Source organism: Rhinoraja longicauda, chromosome 7 (genome assembly GCF_053455715.1).
Source record: "Rhinoraja longicauda isolate Sanriku21f chromosome 7, sRhiLon1.1, whole genome shotgun sequence".
NCBI lineage: Eukaryota > Metazoa > Chordata > Chondrichthyes > Rajiformes > Arhynchobatidae > Rhinoraja > Rhinoraja longicauda.
The window spans coordinates 46685496-46699088 of record NC_135959.1 but is presented as its reverse complement, the minus strand read 5'-3'; the positions used below and the strand labels follow the sequence as shown (position 1 = coordinate 46699088).

General features: G+C 36.4%; 1 protein-coding gene across 1 annotated transcript in view; it reads right to left on the bottom strand.

The window, feature by feature from the left end:
* LOC144595229 (paraspeckle component 1-like) overlaps positions 1-13593 on the bottom strand; it is a 102174-nt gene that overhangs the window by 1222 nt on the left and 87359 nt on the right. Inside the window, exon 7 of the transcript XR_013547472.1 lies at positions 775-895. The gene's annotated coding sequence lies outside the window, so the exon portion shown is untranslated. The remainder of the gene's footprint in view (positions 1-774; positions 896-13593) is intronic.

The window sequence follows — 13593 nt, the reverse complement described above, 5'->3', positions numbered from 1 at the left end:
TGACCATTTCTCCACACCTCATAAAATACAGCAGCTTAAAATTTGGTTTCGAAGAAAAATAAAAGTGAGAATATTATAAAATTGCAAGAGACACAAGGAACTCCAGGTGTTGCAGTCTTGAGCAAGACAAAGTGCTGGAGAAACTCAGCAGGTCAGGCAGCAACTGTGGAGGGAATGGATTGATGATGTTTCAGATCTTTCTTCAGACTGAAGTCACAAGATGTATGGATTCTACTGTTGTATGCCAACATTACAATGTTTACACAATTGGACCCATGAAAGTTATGCTCAGTACTGCTGTATCCAACAGAATATTTGAAGACAGCATGCTGAATAAATAATGCGGCACGGTGGCGTAGCGGTAGAGTTGCTGCCTTACAGCGAATGCAGCGCCTGAGACTCAGGTTCGATCCTGACTACGGGCGCCGTCTGTACGGAGTTTGTACGTTCTCCCCGTGATCTGCGTGGGTTTTCTCCGAGATCTTCGGTTACCTCCCACACTCCAAAGACGTACAGGTATGTAGGTTAATTGACTGGGTAGAAAATGTAAAAATTGTCCCTAGTGTGTGTAGGATAGTGTTAATGTGCGGGGATCGTTGGGCGGCGCGGACTCGGTGGGCCGAAGGGCCTGTTACCGCGCTGTATCTCTAAATTTAAAAATAAACTATTTACTCTAAATTAAAAGTTTATAGTATTTAACACCATAATTCTTTTAATTTAACAGTAGAAAATGTTGATTTACCTGCCACTGTTACTTTAAATGAAAACACTTACCACAGGTCACGGCATTCCACCCAGCCCTTCCTGAGTGCTGAACTGCATTACGTTGCATCACAAACTTTAAGCTCATCAAAGGAGGATTTCAATATTCCATGCCATTATCCTTTCATCACATCTAAATCGTCCAGAAACAAAAAATGGAAATTAAATGAAAATAATCACAATGCCCTTTATCTTTCAATTATTTCAATGCGATATTGGAATTTAATATAGTGATATGGGCCTGTTATTTCTTAATTCATGGCCACTCCCTTCATGTCTTTGCCTTTACTCCCAGTCTCCTTAATCTTTAACAATGGCCTCTCTTCCCACTGTATTTACCTCATCAGCCCCCTGCTTATTCATATGACATTGGAATTTAAGCACAACACTATGATCAAACTTCTAAATACTCTAGTTTTCACCCAAGTTCCAGGGTTGTTCTGCTCTATTTGTCCATCTATTTCATGACTGGTTGTGGATTTATTCTCTCCCGTACTGACCATTCCCTGTGACAAGTCGTCATTTTGGCCCACGTGCAAAGACTTGAACATATATGATGCATTAACTAACCTTTACTATCTAAAGTAGTATTTCTTTTTTATTTTTATTTTATTTTTATTTTATTTTTTTAAATTTTTTTTTATTTTTATTTATAGTATTTTCAATAGGCATACAAAAATACATAAGTGGATAAATATAAGGGAATACATAAGCATAAGCAATGGCAATGTATAACATAAATATCCCCAGGTTGTGTAAAACAAATTGTTATCTATACCTAGAAGATATGTCGGTATATATATGAAAAAGATAAGGATAAAAGAAAAACGAAAAGAGAGAGAAAAAGAAGAAAAAAAAAGAGAGGAAAAAAAAAAAAAAAAAAAAAAAAAACAGACTGTACCAGGTGGTTAACGAAAACATAGTAGTGTCGCCGCTCCAATCCCCTCTACCTGCATAAAGCAATATCAAGAAGAACGAAAAAGGTTGGAATAAGGTCACATTACATGATATGAAAATATTGAATAAATGGCCTCCAAGTCTGCTCAAATTTGATCGAAGGTTCGTAAACAGTACTTCTAATCTTTTCCAAATTTAAACATGAAATAGTTTGAGAAAACCAATGAAATAAAGTAGGAGGATTGATTTCTTTCCAATTCAACAAAATAGATCTTCTGGCCATTAATGTAAGAAAAGCAATCATCCGACAGATGGGGGGAGATAAACAAGTAGAGTCTATCATTGGTAAACCAAAAATTGCAGTAATGGGATGGGGCTGTAGATCAATATTCAAAACCGTAGACAAAGTACTGAAAATGTCTTTCCAGTACCTTTCCAAGGAAGAGCATGACCAAAACATATGGGTAAGAGAAGCTATCTCAGAGTGACATCTATCACATATAGGATTTATATGGGAATAAAAACGAGCCAGTTTATCTTTGGACATATAAGCCCTATGAACGACTTTAAACTGTATCAAAGAGTGTTTAGCGCATATAGAAGAAAAGTTAACAAGTCGAAGAATTTTATTCCAATTGTCAATAGGGATAGTAAGATTAAGTTCTCTTTCCCAATCATTCTTAATTTTATAAAAGGGATCAGAGTGTATTTTCATAATTATATTATAAAGATTTGATATTACACCCTTTTGAAGGGGGTTTAATTGTAACATATTCTCCAAAATACCCTTAGAGTCTCGGTTAGGGAAAGAAGGAAGAACCGTGTTTAAAAAATTCCTAATCTGTAAATATCTAAAAAAGTGAGGACTGGACAAATTATATTTGTTAGATAATTGTTCAAAAGACATGAAACAATTATCCAAAAATAAATCTGAAAATCGTACTATACCTTTAATCCTCCAAACTAGATAGGCTTGATCCATCAGAGAGGGGTGAAAGAAAAAAATCGATACAATGGGCATCTCTAAAATAAAATAATTCAATCCAAAAAATTTCCGAAATTGAAACCATATTCGTAAGGTATGTTTAACTATCGGATTGTCAATTTGTTTATGTAACTTAGAAGGAGCTAAAGGAAGAGAAGTTCCTAAGATAGAGCCGAATGAAAATCCTTGTACCGATTTAGTTTCCAAATCTACCCAATGAGGACTCGGAGATAAGTCCAAGTCGTTTAGCCAACATTTCAGGTAACGAATATTAGTTGCCCAATAATAGAATCTAAAATTAGGCAATGCCAATCCACCTTCCTTTTTGGATTTTTGTAAATGTTTTTTCCCTAATCTAGGATTTTTATTTTGCCATATATATGAAGATATTTTAGAATCAACTTTATCAAAAAAGGATTTGGGAATAAAAATTGGTATTGCTTGAAATATATATAAAAACTTAGGTAAAATAATCATCTTGATAGCATTAATCCGGCCTACCAGAGATATTGATAATGGTGACCATTTAGTACATAAACATTTAATCTGATCCAATAAGGGTAAACAATTAACCCCAAATAAATCCTTATGTTTTTTGGTAATCTTAATCCCTAAATATATAAAATAATCATTAACTAATTTAAAAGGTAAGTTATTATAAATTGGAACCAGTCTATTTAAAGGAAATAGTTCGCTCTTATTAAGATTCAATTTGTATCCAGAAAAAGTGCTAAACTGAGCTAATAAAGATATAACTGCAGGAATAGAATTTTCAGGATCAGAAATATATAATAGCAAGTCATCTGCATATAATGACAATTTATGTGTTTCCATTCCACGAATAATACCAGAAATGTTGGGGGATTCTCTAATGGCAATTGCCAAAGGCTCCAACGCAATATTAAATAATAAAGGACTAAGGGGACAACCTTGCCTAGTACCACGAAACAATCGAAAAAATGGTGATCTTTGGTTATTAGAAAAAACCGAGGCAACTGGAGTTTGATAAATCAATTTAATCCAAGATATGAATGTTGGACTAAAATTAAACTTCTCAAGGACCGTAAATAAATAAGGCCATTCTACCCTGTCGAAAGCTTTCTCCGCATCTAATGAGATGACACATTCTGAAGTATTACATGGAGAAGTATAGACAATATTCATCAACCTTCTAATATTAAAAAAGGAATACCGGTTTTTGATGAAACCTGTTTGGTCGCCCGAAATAATTTGAGGTAATATCTTTTCCAACCTCATCGCCAATAACTTGGAAAAAATCTTAGAGTCTACATTTAACAGAGATATTGGTCTATAAGAAGCACAGTCAGTGGGATCTTTATCTTTTTTCAAAATTAAGGAAATAGAAGCTCTATAAAAAGATTGTGGTAATTTGCCCAGGCTAATTGTTTCTTCAAAAACTTTATAAAGCCAAGGGGAAAGAATAGAGGAAAAGAACTTATAAAATTCCACTGTATACCCATCTGGGCCTGGAGCTTTCCCAGAATTCATTGAAGAAATAACATTCTGGATTTCTATATTCGTAAGCGATTTATCTAGTGATAAATTTTCTTCAAATGATAATTTTGGAAATTTCAATTCCCCTAAAAAATCATGCATATTATTAGAATCTTGCGGGAATTCAGAGTAATATAAAGAAGTATAAAAATCCTGAAAAGATTTGTTTATCTCGTCATGATTAGCTGTCAATTCCCCATTCTGTTTACGAATCTTAACAATTTGACGCTTGACCGAAACATTCTTCAACTGATTAGCTAACAATTTACCAGATTTATCACTGTGTATGTAAAATTCAGATCTAGATTTCATTAATTGATTTTCAATCAAAGATGTGAGTAACAGATTGTGTTCCATTTGAAGTTCAATTCTCTGCTTATAAAGCTCCCTAGTAGGAGCAGTCGAGTATTTCTTATCGATTTCTTTAATCCTATCAACCAATAAAAGAGTCTCATTCTTGATACGTTTCCTCAAAGCTACAGAGTAGGAAATAATCTGACCACGTATGTATGCTTTGAACGTGTCCCAGAGTATCCCATAAGAAATTTCCTCAGTCGAATTCGTTGAGAAGAAAAAGTCAATCTGTTCCTTCATGAATTTAATAAAGTCCTGATCTTGCAGTAGGGTAGAATCAAATCGCCAATACTTGGTGATAAAGACTGTATCTGTTAACTTGATGGAGAGCTTCAGTGGGGAGTGGTCCGAAATGGCTATAATGTCATAGTCACAACCAGTTACAGATGGAATAAGACGAGAGTCAATAAAAAAGTAATCAATTCTCGAATAAGAATGATAAACATGTGAAAAAAAAGAAAACTCTTTGTCTTTGGGATGAAGAAATCTCCAAATATCAACCATTCCAGAGTCAGTCAAAAAGGAATTAATATGAGAGGCCGACTTGTTTGGTAATGGCTGAGAAGATTTTGATCTATCTAACAGCGGATTTAAACAACAATTAAAGTCACCACCCATTATTAGCTTATATTCATTTAGATTGGGTAAGGTAGTAAATAAAGACTTGAAAAATTCAGGGTAATCCACATTCGGAGCATAAACATTAACCATTACAACCTTGGTGTTAGAAAGTAATCCAGTAATTAATAAAAATCTACCATTTGGGTCCGAAATGACATCGTGGTGAACAAATGTAATAGAAGAGTTAATGAAAATTGAAACTCCTTTTATTTTGGCGTTTGCGTTTGAGTGGTACTGTTGCCCTTTCCAGAACCTAAAAAAACGTTGATTGTCCTCCTTCCTAACATGAGTTTCTTGTAAAAAAATAATTTGTGCATTCAGTCTTTGGAACACTTTAAAAATCTTTTTCCGTTTAATTGGATGGTTTAAACCATTAGTATTCCAAGAGACAAAATTAATAAACTGAGCCATATTGCTGAGGTCAAGCCTTTGGTATGTAAAAGGTTAACCAAAGTATAAACTCATGTACCCGGAAGAGGAACAAAAATACAGGGAGGAACCGGAAATGGCGACACATCGGACATATTAGTAGTTTTACAACAGTCCAGAAAAGAAGAAAAAAAACAGTATATGAAACTAGAAAACATATAAAACAAACCCTAAACCCACCCCCCACCCACGGAAAAACCCCTCTGGACCTATAGAAGGCCAGAAAAAAAAGAATTAATACTAAATCTACCCCCATATCACCAGCGGACGGCTCCTAATAATAATTTTTTTTAAAATAAATGATCCACTGAGAGTTAAAAAAAAAACTTTTAAAAAACGAAGGGTTTTAACGAACAAAAACTGCCATTTTCAATACTCAGAAACTAAGATAATGAAGGTTATAATCATTATTATGAGACTAAACATAGTCGTGAGACTAAATAAAGCTCTTAAAAATTTTTTAAAAAACAATAACAAAAAAAACAAAACAAGTATAACCAAAGCTGTGAAAACCATATATTTTAAGGTTGAGAAACTAGACCATAAGAATAGTTAAGATCCAGGAAGCTGCGAACTTCGGATACAGAATTGAAAAGACGACGCGAATCATTTGGTGGCGAAATTCTAAGTTTTGCAGGATAAAGAAGTGCAGGTTTAAGCTTTTTCTCATAGCATTCAGCCATCAAATCTTTAAACGCTCGGCGAGCTTTCATAACTTCAGGACTGAAATCTTCATAAAGACGCATTTGGAAATCTCGAACTTTAACCGAACCCAGACGACAGGCGGTTCGAATAAGGTGTTCTTTAAGGTGAACATAGTGAAAGCGTACAATTACAACTCGTGGTTTCGAGGGTAAAGATAACGAATTTCTAATTCTGTGCGCCCGATCCAATAATGGAGGATCATTTGGAAATTCTGAAGGTAACGCTTCTTTTAAAAGTTGGGCGAAAAACTTCACAGGATCTCCTTGTTCAGTGCCTTCTGGAATCCCAATCAAACGTAAGTTCTGTCTTCTAGAACGATTCTCAGAGTCAATGCTTTTCTGTTGGAGTATTTCCAAATGCTTAATTGCTAATGATAACTTCTTTTCCAAATCTGCAATTTTCAATTCCCGCTTCTGAGCATCTTCTTGAAGAGTTGTAATTAATGTTTGATGTTGCTTAACTTCTCGGTCAGTTTTATTCAAGGCTTCTTGGAATATCTCTATATCTTGTTTAAGAGATGTTCGGAGTTCTGCAAATTTTTCATTTATAAGCTCCAAAAACGATTCATGAGACATTTCAATTAGCTTAAGGTCAGACTTCTTTTTTGGACCATCGCCATTGTTATCGTTTCCAGCACCACGAGCTTTAGATCTTATAGCTCGTTCTGTACTCATTTCATAACAATTCACAGCACAACTTCCGAGATAAAATCAGAAAGGTAACAAAAATCTTCTGGTTTAAATAAAAATAGGTTAAATGAGGGTGGTCATGGGTTAAGAACAGTAAAGTTTATAGAGCGAACGCAAGAACGTACTCACTCCATGAGCGTCCCCTAGGTGTCCTCCAAGTAGTATTTCTTAATTGCAGAAAAAGAACTTAAGCTTCATCATCAAATGACTCCTACAAATATTCCTCCCCAAGGCATCCACAATGAACTCCAGTAAGATACAGCCATTTCATGGGTTTCCTTGTTATTGAGATTGATCATTTGTATGTTGGCCTGTACAACTGACCACTTGCTATCGGGCATTGTAATGGTTCCCTTCTAAAAATACTCCAGCCATGGCATTTTGTCCCTACAACCATCTCAACTTTTCAACTTCCCTTCTCCAAAATGCCTCACAGAAATTGTCCCAAGATAGAAATTATATTCTCTGTCATATATTGCCTCTTAAATATGCTACCATTGACAATATCATGTTTTTTGCCCCAAAGTTTTTCCCTTCGATATCCTCACATGGTACCTATAGAAGATTAACTGGATGGAACAAGATCCCTTTCAATATTTGGTGTGGCACAATGGCACAGTGGATAGAGCTACTGCCTCAAAGCACCAGAGTCTTGGATTCGATCCTGACCTCAGGTGATGTTGGTGTGCAGTTTGCACGTTCTCAGCAACAACGTGCGAAAGTAGGATAAGAGAAATAGTGTGAATGGGTGATTGAACATCAGCATGAATTCAGTGGGATGAAGGGCCGGTTTTGTTGCTGCATCTTTAAAACTTAAAATATTGTTTCTTCACCCCATCCTCAATCACACACTTATCATTACTTCTGGTGAACCTGATGAATCTATTCTCAACTCACTTTATTGAAACTAGGTCAAGGCACCATTTTCTAAATCATTTATTTTCATTTTTGGAACAACACGCACAAGTTTGGAAGCACTCTCACGTCTTCTTACACCTTGCGATTCAGTTTGCAGTATATGCTCCCTGTTCACTGCCCACAGTGCATTAACTTCAGCTCAAAGACTCTGCATCCAAATATGTCTTGTGTACATATCATCCACATAATCGTTAATCAATATTTTTTATAGTTCCTAATGCCTCTAATTTAAACTTCTCTTCCTACATCTGGTTGTTCCCCATTTTTACAACACTCTGCAGGCATACAATAGTCAATAGTCAACTGCTTTCATATTTTGGATTCTCATTTATCTCAGCGTTTCTGCATTCCATCTAAGTTTTAAGTCGAGGCCTCAAACTTCACTTCTCTCCATTTCCACTTTGACAGCCTCTAAAAATGTAACCATTCTGACCATTATACTTTCCTTGTTCAATATCTCTTAATTGAATTTTGCGAAATAATTGAAGCAGCTTACATTTTGTTTCTGTTATGGTGACATAAGAAATGGGTCGAGGTCATGTAATTAAGCAACAATTGTTTACAAATGCTGCAGGGTGTATGTACTATGTAGTCTGGAAGAGAACTCTTTCAACCCAAGGGAGATTTTGTGCCTCAAAGCAATAAAAAAATTCATTAGAAACCATTTTTCTTTATTGATACTGTCTGAGCTGCAGAGTATTTCAAGGAAGTTTTGCTTGCATTACCAGCAGTTTTATTGGTTTTTTCGGGTCACCCAAGGATGTTCTAGCAAAGAAGGCAACTTTGTAAAAGTTAACTACAAGTTATAAACAGTTATTATTGTTAAAGAGAATTTGACCTCTGCCAACCAGTCAAAAATCATTGTTTCACTTTCGCTTTGCCCAACAGTAAAATTAACATAATGCAAATCCATTTGGGGGCTTTTCACTTATTTTCCTGACTTAGAGCATCATCAGGAATTGTTTGAAATGCCCACCACATCTGCTATAATCTTGAGTGCATCTTTTCCAGTTTCACATCACTACACGCTACCATAATTTGTTGAAAAGCAGTGCCCTTCTTTCCAGAGAAACACAGAAACATGGAAACACAGAAATATGGCATTTATATAATAGGATGAAGTGTATAAAGTATAACACATGGAAACACTATTATCCTTAATATCAAAATAAAGATATTACTCAGTTACAAAACACAAACAATATAGTTTCAGTCTGATCCAATTCTGTGGCAGATTTGTCACCAAAATCCAATAAACAAAACTTCAAATGCAATACAAACACTGACTCCTTGATCTTAAATTACACGTGAAACCAATACAAATCTCAGCTACTAAATACATACATACAGCGGTAACTATTTCCTCTTTTGCAGTGGTCTTCAATGCACATTACCAACCCCAGACAGTGCCGAAAATTCATATAAAAGTGCTTTGGAGATAGAAGATGTGCTCACTCGCAAAACTCGAATCTGTATCCTTTTGATGCTTTTGCTCGACGTTAACATCTCACTCTCATTAGATCGAAGAGACAGCCAATATCTATATACCAAAACTCTCATTTGTTTGTTCCTGAACTACAGCCAAAACGGTACACGATACCGTGACAATTTTAGGCCCACCTTACTCACCGTCATCCCTTTGGTGCTAATGGAAGATGTTTCATTGAAACTGGTGTTATATTTTTAAAGTTATTCACATTTTAAAGTTTAAATCTATCTCCTAGGGAGGGAGGGGGGAGGATAAGGGGGGTTGAGGGAGGGAGGGGAAGAGGAGGAGGGAGGGAGGGGGAAGGGGAGGGGGAGGGAGGGAAGGGAGGGAGGGAGGGGGAGGGGGGGAAGAGGGGATGAGGGAGTTGGGGAGGGGAGGGTGCTGCACCAATGCAGGGTCCACTTGGTCTAGTCAGATGATTAAATGTAACAACACTAGACAATCTCATCAGCTGGCGATGCAACCATTATGTTGGCCTTGGAACGTGAACTCAGGAAGCCCTTTCAGACTATTTGTCTGGTGTATTCATTCAGAGCTTTCCTATGAAGCTGATAGATTGAAAACACTGTGGGACTGAACAATTCAGATAATACCACTGAGGTGTCGCTTATGATGGGTTGTGGTGGCTATGTTTGTAGAATGATTGGCTTCAAATATCTTTACTCGTGAGATGGTTAGAATGTGTAATTCTCTGGTACCAATCATTGGATTAAAGACAAATCTGCAGCTGTAATCAAAAAGTTTCTCGAAGAAAATCAAAAATGTCTCAGGTTCTTGTTTGGTATATACAAGTGCAAAATTGTAAGGCTCATCCTGTTACGTTCAATCCATCAACAATGACGGTTCCTTTGGTAAATGGATCGCAAATAAGAATTTTGTACAAAGCAATATGATACTGTCAGTAAATGCTCCACTTTCACTACTCAAAGACAAGATGTGTGATGCATTGCCAATGAACCCAATTATCATTTGCTTGATTGAAGCAGAGATAACTTGAGAAATCTGAAGATAAACTCTTTTCAAAAGTACATTTGAGTTACTAATCCTTTTCAATCATTTGGAATTTTAAATACTTAACTTTTGGTTTATTTAAAAAAGAAAGATGCAATGATCTTCTAATTATCAGTAAAAAGAAACAAATCCATCACCGACATCCAAATTTTAACCTTAGTTAGATAACACCCATGAAATAACAGATATGAAAACAAACAAGACATAAAAATCACATTTTGTTTTTAAAAGGCAACAAAACTATAATATTCTATTTTATGCAATTTTTCATTCTGATAAGCACTGGTCACTTAAGTACACCAAACTGCAAATTTTGCTGGCGATTGTTATCAAGTCATACCTCTACATATTTCATGCCATTACATAAAATATTTTTTCCTCAGGTCAATGCTTTCAGGTTTAAAAAAATCAACTATTTATTTTCTACACACCATAACGTCAGGAAAAATAATTCCGGCTCCATGTCTTTTATGCCCCTGTCAAGACGATATGAGCCACAAACATTTGGCTGCTAATTCACAGCATACAAGAGATGAACTCAGCCCAGCCTATCACAGGTACAGCCCTCCACTACATTGAAAGCATTTATGAGGAGCTGCCACAAGAAGGCGGGATCTATCATTAAAGATTTGCTCCATTGAGCCATACTTTCTTCCGACTGCTACTTTTGTACAATGATACAACGAACAATTTTTGTACAATGACCATTCTTGAAGCGATCTGCACAATCCCAATGGTCCACCTCTTCCTCTATCATGGACGTTTTTTTCCAAATTATATTTTTGCACTAATGTCGTTTTCTTGCAGTCTTCTTTTATTTACAAATGTTATGTATATATGCATAATTCATATAAATTTTCTAATTTCTTATGTTCCGACAGGAAATGTCAGATATTTCTTTTCTCCAGAGATGCTGCCAGATCTGCTGAGTTACTCTAGCATTTTGTGTCTTTCTTCGGTATAAACCAACACCTGCAGTTCCTTCCTACACATAAACCTGGAACTATATTGCTGCATCAGGATGCAGTTGTGACAGTGATACACAGGAATTATACATGAAACTAGATACCAATACTCATCACTTATTTTTGTTGTGCATGTCATTACAAACCACAAATTCTAATTTTGCGTTCAAACTACAACACAAATCCAACAGATTAAAACAAGTATACATTATGTAAAAATATCATTTTTAGCAAGGAAAGCAAAGTGCCATAGATATTAAATAATGTGACAAATGGCAGCAATTCGGTGACACATCAACATGCACATTCAAATGTCGCAAGGAGACTTTACCCAGTGAATAAGTCACTAAATGTTTGTGGTTCAAATTATCTTGGAAAATAGGCATAAAAAGCATAAATTATACACTGTACATAACAATGTAGTAAATAGGGGCAGTCGTTCACTCACCACCTGTGCCTGCAGCACTATTCATTGTTATTACCTCAGGGCTACATTCCAGCATTAACTTCATATCTGTCAATTCTCTTAATATGCTAGAATCTATTGATCTTGCTCTTTGGGTGAAGAAATGTCATCATCTCTATCCTGAATGACTAACTCCTTATCTTAGGTCTATGACTCCTGGTTCAAGTCAACTCAGCCATGGGAATCAACACCATATTTACCCTCTTGTGTCCTGGAAGAATTATGTATCATCTTTGTCACTAAACATGATAAATCCACTACCCTAGAAATCAATCTGGTCATCTTGTGCTGCTCCCCCTCCAACCTTAGATGGGGTTACGCAGAGAGGTACCCAATATTCCAGATGCTGTCTCACCACAGCTCTTATAACCGGTGCAAATCATTTCCTGTATTGTACACAAATCCTCTTACAATAAGGGACAATATACAGCTTGCCTTCACAACTGCTGGCTAAATCTGCATATTAATGTTGAATAATTTATGAACAAGCACACCCAGGTCCCTCTGAAAATCAATATCCAAACTCATAATTTAAATAAAATACTGCCTGTTTTCTCCACTGAAATGTATTTCCACCTTGTATTCCATCAAATATACCCTTGACCATCCCTTTGCCCTATCTATACCTCCTTGAAACCTTTCTGAATCCCCCCCAATCTACATAACCCACCTAGACTTGGACATGGTCACTCATCTTCCTCAGTCAAATTATCAGTGTGTATGTATGTGTGTGTGTGAGATCAACCCTCTTGATCACCGCGACAGTCATGACACAAATTTTCCTTGCCAAAAGCTATGCTGCCTATCCTTAATCAGCCAGAGATGTTGCTTGACCCACTGAGTTACTCCAGCACATTGAGTCTTTTTGTTTGTACACCAGCATCCACAGTTTTTTGCATCTTCAAAAGAAGATAGACCCTGTCTCAAAGAATGCCTCCAGTTACTTTTGCCGCACTGATGTTAGGGTCACCAGCCTACTGTTCCTGGCTTGTCCATTAAGTCCTTCTTAAAGAAAGACATCTTCCAGTACCTCACCCATAGCTATGGAAGATACAAAAATCTCTGCCAGGACCCCAGTAATTTCCTCCCTCGTTTCCCACATCATCCTGGGGGATAATTTGGTCAGGTTCTGGGGATTTATCCATTTTTATGCACCGCAAGATGCCAACAACTCCTTTTTCATAATACTGATATATTTTGAGAGATCACTGTTCGTTGCCCTGAATTCCCTAGCTTCCCTGAGCTTCTTCAAGGTAAATACATACTGGAAGTATTTAAGGCCTCTCCCGTGGCTGCTTAGTGGGGTTACATTTTGTACTTTCCAAACTATGTGAATCATTATTGAAGCCATGAATCTTTTGGAAAATGACCATCTCCACAGCAACCTCTGAGTTTCTGGACCACTCGGCTCCAGAGTTCATTATAATCTTGGACCAAACACAAATCAAGAACAAAATTGCAAAAACAAGAGTGATTGCCTCTGATATAATGAGTGCGTTATTGATATTATGATTACAATACGACTTTTAAGATATATGGAAAGGGTTTAAGAGGGCTATGCAGAATGCAGACAAATATGCCACCTTGATCAGCATGAACAAAGAGTACAGCTCTCTGACTATGATTTCAAAGTAGTGTTTGACAGCATGTGGAGAGAAGGAGCCCTTGTAAACTGACTTCAATGAGTTAAGACGAAAATCACTCTAGATGTTGAAATGGTTAGTTACAACTCACGCAGCATGTAATGCTAATCCTGGTTAGGGCATGCTCAATGTGCATTTGTCATC